This window comes from Podarcis vaucheri, assembly GCF_965113315.1.
Source record: "Podarcis vaucheri genome assembly, chromosome: 8".
NCBI lineage: Eukaryota > Metazoa > Chordata > Lepidosauria > Squamata > Lacertidae > Podarcis > Podarcis vaucheri.
The window spans coordinates 71,929,882-71,936,807 of record NC_138766.1 but is presented as its reverse complement, the minus strand read 5'-3'; positions in this window follow the sequence as shown (position 1 = coordinate 71,936,807).

The following is a 6,926-nucleotide window of genomic DNA, read 5'->3' as shown; positions in this document are numbered from 1 at the left end:
GGTACCACTGTACAACATGCAGGTTCTCAGTCCCACAAAGAGAGAGAAGTCATGCACATGGGTCTGCCATTCATTCCAAAAATGAATTTAGCTTTTCACCAAATGCAAGAACAGATTCTTCCTTTTGCCCCCAAACACTCTCCCACTCTGCATAAAGGTGGCATAAGCTAGATTTTGCAGGACCTTTGAGAGTTGTTTCTTCCCAACCTAGCTTTGTGCTGAAGAACGCTTCAAGCACTATGAGTGCTAAGCCTATGAGGTGTTATGTTTTCCAAAACCACAAGTGATTGCTGCTCATTCCAGCAGCCTAGCATTTTCCACTTTTCTTCAAATCTGCAGCGCAGCCACATGAAAATAATCTTTGACCTTCACTAAACATTTTAAGATGGATTCCAGTGCATCTGAGGAGTTGGCCATTGGCAGGCACACTCTGCACCCTAAATAACTATCCAAATTCCCATTCTAGGTTCTGAGTAGCTTAGACATATTCTACTGTAGGATGCCTCCGCCCCAAACTACAGTAAGGCAACACTGGGCACTTACCATGAATGTTTTTTCTTGTTTGGGGTAAGCGAGTCTTCCAAGTCTTCCCCTATTTTGATGAATGGTCTGCACAAATGGACAGCTTCAGATGTTGCCATCCTCTGATAGATACTCTAGCAAGTGCTGAGTTTCCTCTAGCGTCGGAGGCTCCTCTTCTTTTCCAGGCTCCTTTGCTCTATAGCTGTAGTTATTGCATCAGTGCACTTTGTTTCTAGCTTTGTCAAGAGTGCAGGATATTCCACCAACAGCTAATCAGGTGCTTCTTGTGCAGTTGGAGTGTGTGACCCATTTGTTTGATGCTTCCTTCACCCTAAACAAGAAAATACATTCAAAGTAAGTGCCCAGCTTCCCTATCCTAGGGGAGTGCATCGGTTACCAAGAGACTGGATTGCTGCAATGTAGTCTGTGTGGGGCTGCTCCAAAAGCTCAAGCTAGGGCAGAAAACAGCAGTTAAGACTGCTGATGGGGGCAGCCACCCAATAGTATGTCACATCTCTGCCACCAGGCCAGGTCCAAGAGTCTACAACACCCTGAAAAACCTGGATCCAAGATACTATAAGGTTTGCCTGACCCCTTAATTTCAAACACAGCGATCGTCCAGAGGACTGTTGTTAGTTTTCTCCATATCACAGAGAACCCAACTGGCATCAACTAGACGTCCCACATTTAGTGTCGCCAGTTCTATGCTGTGGAACTGTTGGAGAAATTTAAAGGGGTTCCTAGACTGGAAGTATCCCTCCCTGAAACCCAAAGGAAAAGGATTTAGGCTCCAATTGAAAAGATTGGCCTTTACTGAAATGCCAATGCACACAGGGACAGCCTCAAAAATGAGGCTGCAAAGAACCAGATCCAAAGCAATGTTTCTTACACACCTCCAGAATACACATGTGATTTCATTTCACAAATCGAAGGATCACAGCAATCTTAGCTGTTGCAACCCAGTGTTATCATTCTGAACCAACAAAGTCATTTAGCTCTCCAGATCGGCTCTCATCAGATCATGTGATTACATACAATCGTTTTTCATTTTGACTAATTTTCCAATTCATTAAATGCCTTCTAGTACAGTGGTGCCCCGCAAGACGAAATTAATTCGTTCCGCAAGTTTTGTCGTCTAGCGAATTTTTCGTCTTGCGAATCACGAAATCCCATAGGAATGCATTGAAATTCAATTAATGCGTTCCTATGGTCAAAAAAAGTCCAAACAAAGCCAAATTTGGTACAACAACAGTTTATTAACTGCTCTTTAAAGTCACACATACTGTAAAGAGCAGTTCAAAAATTGAAGGGAAAATAAATTAACTTTATAAACAAAACATGTCTTTGTTTTTAGACAAAGGAAACAAAGTCGCGAGACGTTTTCGTCTTGCGAAGCAAGCCCATAGGGAAATTCGTCTTGCGAGGCAAATCGAAAACGGAAAAACCTTTCGTCTAGCGAGTTTTTTGTCTTGCGAGGCATTCGTCTTGCGAGGCACCACTGTATCCTATTTCATCTACCTACAAAACAACTCAGGATTGATCACAATTGCCATGGCTATTTTCATGCATACAATGGCCACCCTGGATTCTAAGAGTTTATTATTTTCAGTATGAATATTTGCTACAGACCGTACCTAAATGCAACTAGTTTTGTACTGGAAAAGGTAGGTTGCCACGGACCTTTCCAGTTTATCTAGGCCACAGACTCAAAAGTTTTATGAAATTATTATTATTTTATCCATCAGAAACCTCTTCCAGCAGAGATTCAGTATGCATCTTCATACAAGTACATATTGTACACACATCCTAGTATTTTATGCGATGGCAGCATATAACCACTTTATATAAAGGAACTACTTTTATATAAAGTAGTTTTATAAATGAACAAACCCACTATTTCCAGGTTGAATACCACTCAGCTGGGGAAATGAACTTCAATACTCTCTGATTTAATCAGTAATGAACTAAATGAGTACCAGTAAACTAAGACATTTAGTTCATTACTGTGCCTCAACACTGATTCAGAAAATCCACTGTCTCATCTGGATTTGATGAAAAGGTGATAAAGCTGGGTGTTGCTTCAGTTCTCTGCGTGACCTCAATGTAGAGGTGGTGAGAGGGAATGGCTTGCATTTAGGGCAAGGACTATGCAGCTGCTTTACAGTAGGACATCCCCCCCCCCAATTTAGTTGCTGCACTAAATTTTATTTAACAAAAGTTATGCACTGCTTCCTCTAACAAAAGAACTCTTAAAAGCCTTACAAAAGACAAATGCTCATTTAAAAATACCAATGAAAGCAAAAATTAAAAACAAGTTACATATTTTAAAAAATATATAAAATAAAAACAACTACGCTTACTAAAAATCACATGCTAATGCAGCTTGCTAAAACTATATGCGAAGGTAGGCTTGCTGAAACCAAACTTTAGCAGTGCCAAAAACAATACAATTAATGGGCAGTGTCACACTAAATGATGAATTTATTGCAAGTGTGGAACAAACATTATTTGGCACTTGGGGGGGGGAGTGGAGACATTGCATGCCGATAGTGTCTCACTTCTGTCAGCAATTACACTGCAGCACTCTGCAATAACTCTAGCTTCTGGACCAAACACAAAGAGGGTATTGCAGTAGTTCAGTCTTGAAGCTACCAATTCCCAGAGTACTGAGATCAAGCTGTTCCAATCCAGGAATGGCTGCAGCTGACAAAAGGTGTTCCAAGCCACCAAGGCCACTTGGATCTCCACTGACAAGGTAGGATCCAGAAAGCATTCCCAGACTGCAAACCTGTTTCTCCAGCGGGAGCACAACTTTCCAGGGAAGGCAGCCAGCCAGTTTCTCAGACATGGGAACCAGGCACTCACAGAGCATCCACTGTGCCAGGATTCGGCCTCAGCATCTGAGCAGAGGATTGGGAGTGATCATGCCAACTGTCCATCTCATTTCTCTGACCAGAGAGATGATACCTTCCCCCATTTCTTAGTGTCGGCTGTGGCAAGCCCAACCAGTTCCAAGGCTGCCTCTCTCAATGTCCCAAGCAAGCTAGCTATGTTTCTAGATTCACTGGGCATATTTGACTCTAGACCAGGATCTGCTAAGAAAAGATGTATTTTGGGATGTTTACTCTTATCAGATGCCGTTCAACCTTCAAACAATGTAAGCATAAGAAAGATTAAGTTCTACTTGAAGGAAAAAATCATTTTGTTTACTAGATTTGGAAAATCTGGTGTTGGACACAAAATAGCACAGAAATATAGGTAGTCTTTTTTTCCTACAAGTTAATGTACAGTTGTACCTTGGAAGTCAAACAGAATCTGTTCCGAAAGTCCGTTCGACTTCTAAAATGATCGGAACCAAAGCGTGGCTTCTGATTGGCTGTAGGAAGCTCCTGCAGCCAATCAGAAGCCACACTGGACGTTCGGCTTCCGGAAATCATTCGAAAACCAGAACACTCATTTCCAGGTTTCGCTCGTTTGGGAGCCAAGGCATTTGAGATCCAAGGTACGACTGTACTAAAAATTAACAAAATTGAAAATATGTGCCAGATGTTAGTGGGAGAGTTGTAACTTGGTAGTTGCATGCAAAGCACCCTGAGCTCAATCACAGACATCAATAGGTACTTTCCTGTATTATAGATTCCCAGTGCCCTTTTATTCCACAACCAAAAACAATGGCAATAAAAGAGCTTTGGCTGACTACACAAGTTTTTCCTCTCTGAAAGGAAAAGGATTATAAATTTACCTTTTTCTTAATTGAACATCTCAAGCAAGAATCTGAAACATCCCAGAGGCAGCTACAGCCTTCCTGGGTACATTGGAAAGAATGAAACACATATGCAGTGGTACCTCGGGTTACATACGCTTCAGGTTACAGAAATATTACCTCGGGTTAAGAACTTTGCATCAGGATGAGAACAGAAATTGTGCAGCGGTGGCACAGCAGCAGCGGAAGGCCCCATTAGCTAAAGTGTTGCTTCAGGTTAAGAACAGTTTCAGGTTAAGAACGGACCTCTGGAACGAATTAAGTACGTAACCAGAGGTACCACTGTATAGATTTCAATTTGCTCGTATAACATGTGATTCACAACATTGAAAGATAAGCATTTCTGTGTCCTGAGGTTGCCTAGAGGTGGGGTTTAAAAGACTAACAAAATAAACAAATCCAATCAGCATGGACTCTTTCAACCTGGTTCTTTCAAGTTTCTCATGATTTGCCACATCGTTAATCTCAGTCCCTAAGTGTCCACTAGAGGTCATATTTTGCTTGTCTATTTGATTTGAAGGGGCTGAAGCCAACCACTAAACTCTGGGCCAAACTACAGGTTATTCCAGGACAGGAGATCTATGCCAGCTCTCTAGACATTTTTTAAAAACACACGCTGCGGTACAGTGAGGGGTGTGTGTGCGTGTAGGCTGCCAATTACTTTAGAACAGCGACAGGTTGGGAAGGGTGTTTAACCTTTCTTCCTGTACCACTCAGCCTGCCCTGTTTGCTCCAGGAGGGAAAAGATGCCTGTAAACAAATTATTATAGGTAGTGGATATGGGAAACCCACAAAGTAGAAGAATTTTAAAATAAGTCCCAAGTTCAAAATAAGTTTGAGGTACTACTGGCGCAGGAGACTCATAAAAACAAACAGCTTTAACTCAAAGGATCAAATCCTTGTTCTTCCTCCCTTCCCTGCTAAAACATTCTTAATCTTTATGGGATCCTTCTTACTAAACGAACAATATTATGTTTTCCAGTTTGAAATGTAGTGTGTCATCTTGGTGCCAACCATGCTATGGCCCGTGTTAATCATTTACACTGTGACGCCCTAGAATAAAAAGACAATATCTTGTGACTGACATCTTAAGTGCAGCACAAACAACTTAAGGCTTACGTAGCCAGTGTTGCCTTGACTGAGTTCTTCCATCTGTCACCCCAGTCCAAGGCTTTTTGCGCAACACAATATTTCACCTTGCTATTCACTTTTATGATAAAATGGTGTCAAATAAACAAGGCTCTGTAACCAGTGTTAGAAACTGAGATATGAAAGCTAGGAGCTAAATGGCACCTTAAACCTAGGTTATGGGTGGAATGTCTAGGCACACTTTTTTAATAACAAGAATACAAAGCTGAAAATGAATGAGCTGCAGCTAAAATATTATATAATAATAATAATAATAATAATAATAATAATAATAATAATAATAATAATAATTTACTATTGTTATTATACCCCGCCTATCTGGCTGAGTTTCCCCAGCCACTCTGTGCGGCTTCCAATCAAGTGTTAAAAACAATACAGCATTAAATATTAAAAACTTTCCTAAACAGGGCTGCCTTCAGGTGTCTTTTAAAGAGAAGATAGCTGCTTATTTCCTTCACATCTGAAGGGAGGGCATTCCACAGGGCGGGCGCCACTACCGAGAAGGCCCTCTGTCTGGTTCCCTGTAAGCTCACTTCTCATAATGAGGGAACCGCCAGAAGGCCCTCGGCGCTGGATCTCAGTGTCCAGGATGAACGATGGGGGTGGAGACGCTCCTTCAGGTACATAGGACCGAGGCTGTTTTATGTTCCTTTTTCATATGGTCTAGTCCTTCCCCTGCCCACACCCCTAATATTCTTAAGATCTCCAGTCTTCAGAGAGTAGCTGGAAGTGGGGAGGCAGGAAAAAAACCTCCTTTCCTTCCACTCTGCAGATTTAATCTGAAATCTTAGGCACAGTACTGCGCCCAGAGCTCGAGCTAAGGCTCAAGCTAATGTCGCAAAATGCACCTAGAACAATGAGAGTTTTGAACGCTGTCTGTAACACACAGTTTTGCAGAGTTAAAGACATGGTACTCAATGAAGTTTAACTTAGAGTAGACCCATAGAAATGAATGAATATGACCATGTTAGATCCATGAATTTTGGTGGGTCTACTCAGTAATTTGTGTGTTGGGACACAAGTCCCAATAAGCTAAATATCTAAAGTTGTTTCAAATAACAGCTGAGTATTTATTATATTCAGCTGTTGGCATGCATTCAAACAAAAAAGACAAGATACATGCTTTTCTCTCACACAGGTTCATTTCCTCATTAGAAATAGTAATGTATGAAGAAGCAGCATTAAAATTATCTCATTAGCAGGTCTTCTTTTCCTTCACTTCTCATTCTTAGCTTATTAGCTTGTCTAATAGTGGCCTCTCAAGGTTTTTCTGCATTTGCCCCTTTTAAAAATTAATGTGGATTGACTGCATATCCAATTGGTGCCTATATAACTCATCTGAGCACAATGTAGCCTTTGAGAAATTTCACTTAGCTTGCCAAACTGAAGACAGATCAAGTCACAATGCTTCAATTTTCAGCAAAAAAGCTACTGTGTGTACCCAAGTAATTCATTTAACTCTGAAAATCTGCTCTGATGGTTGTCACATGGA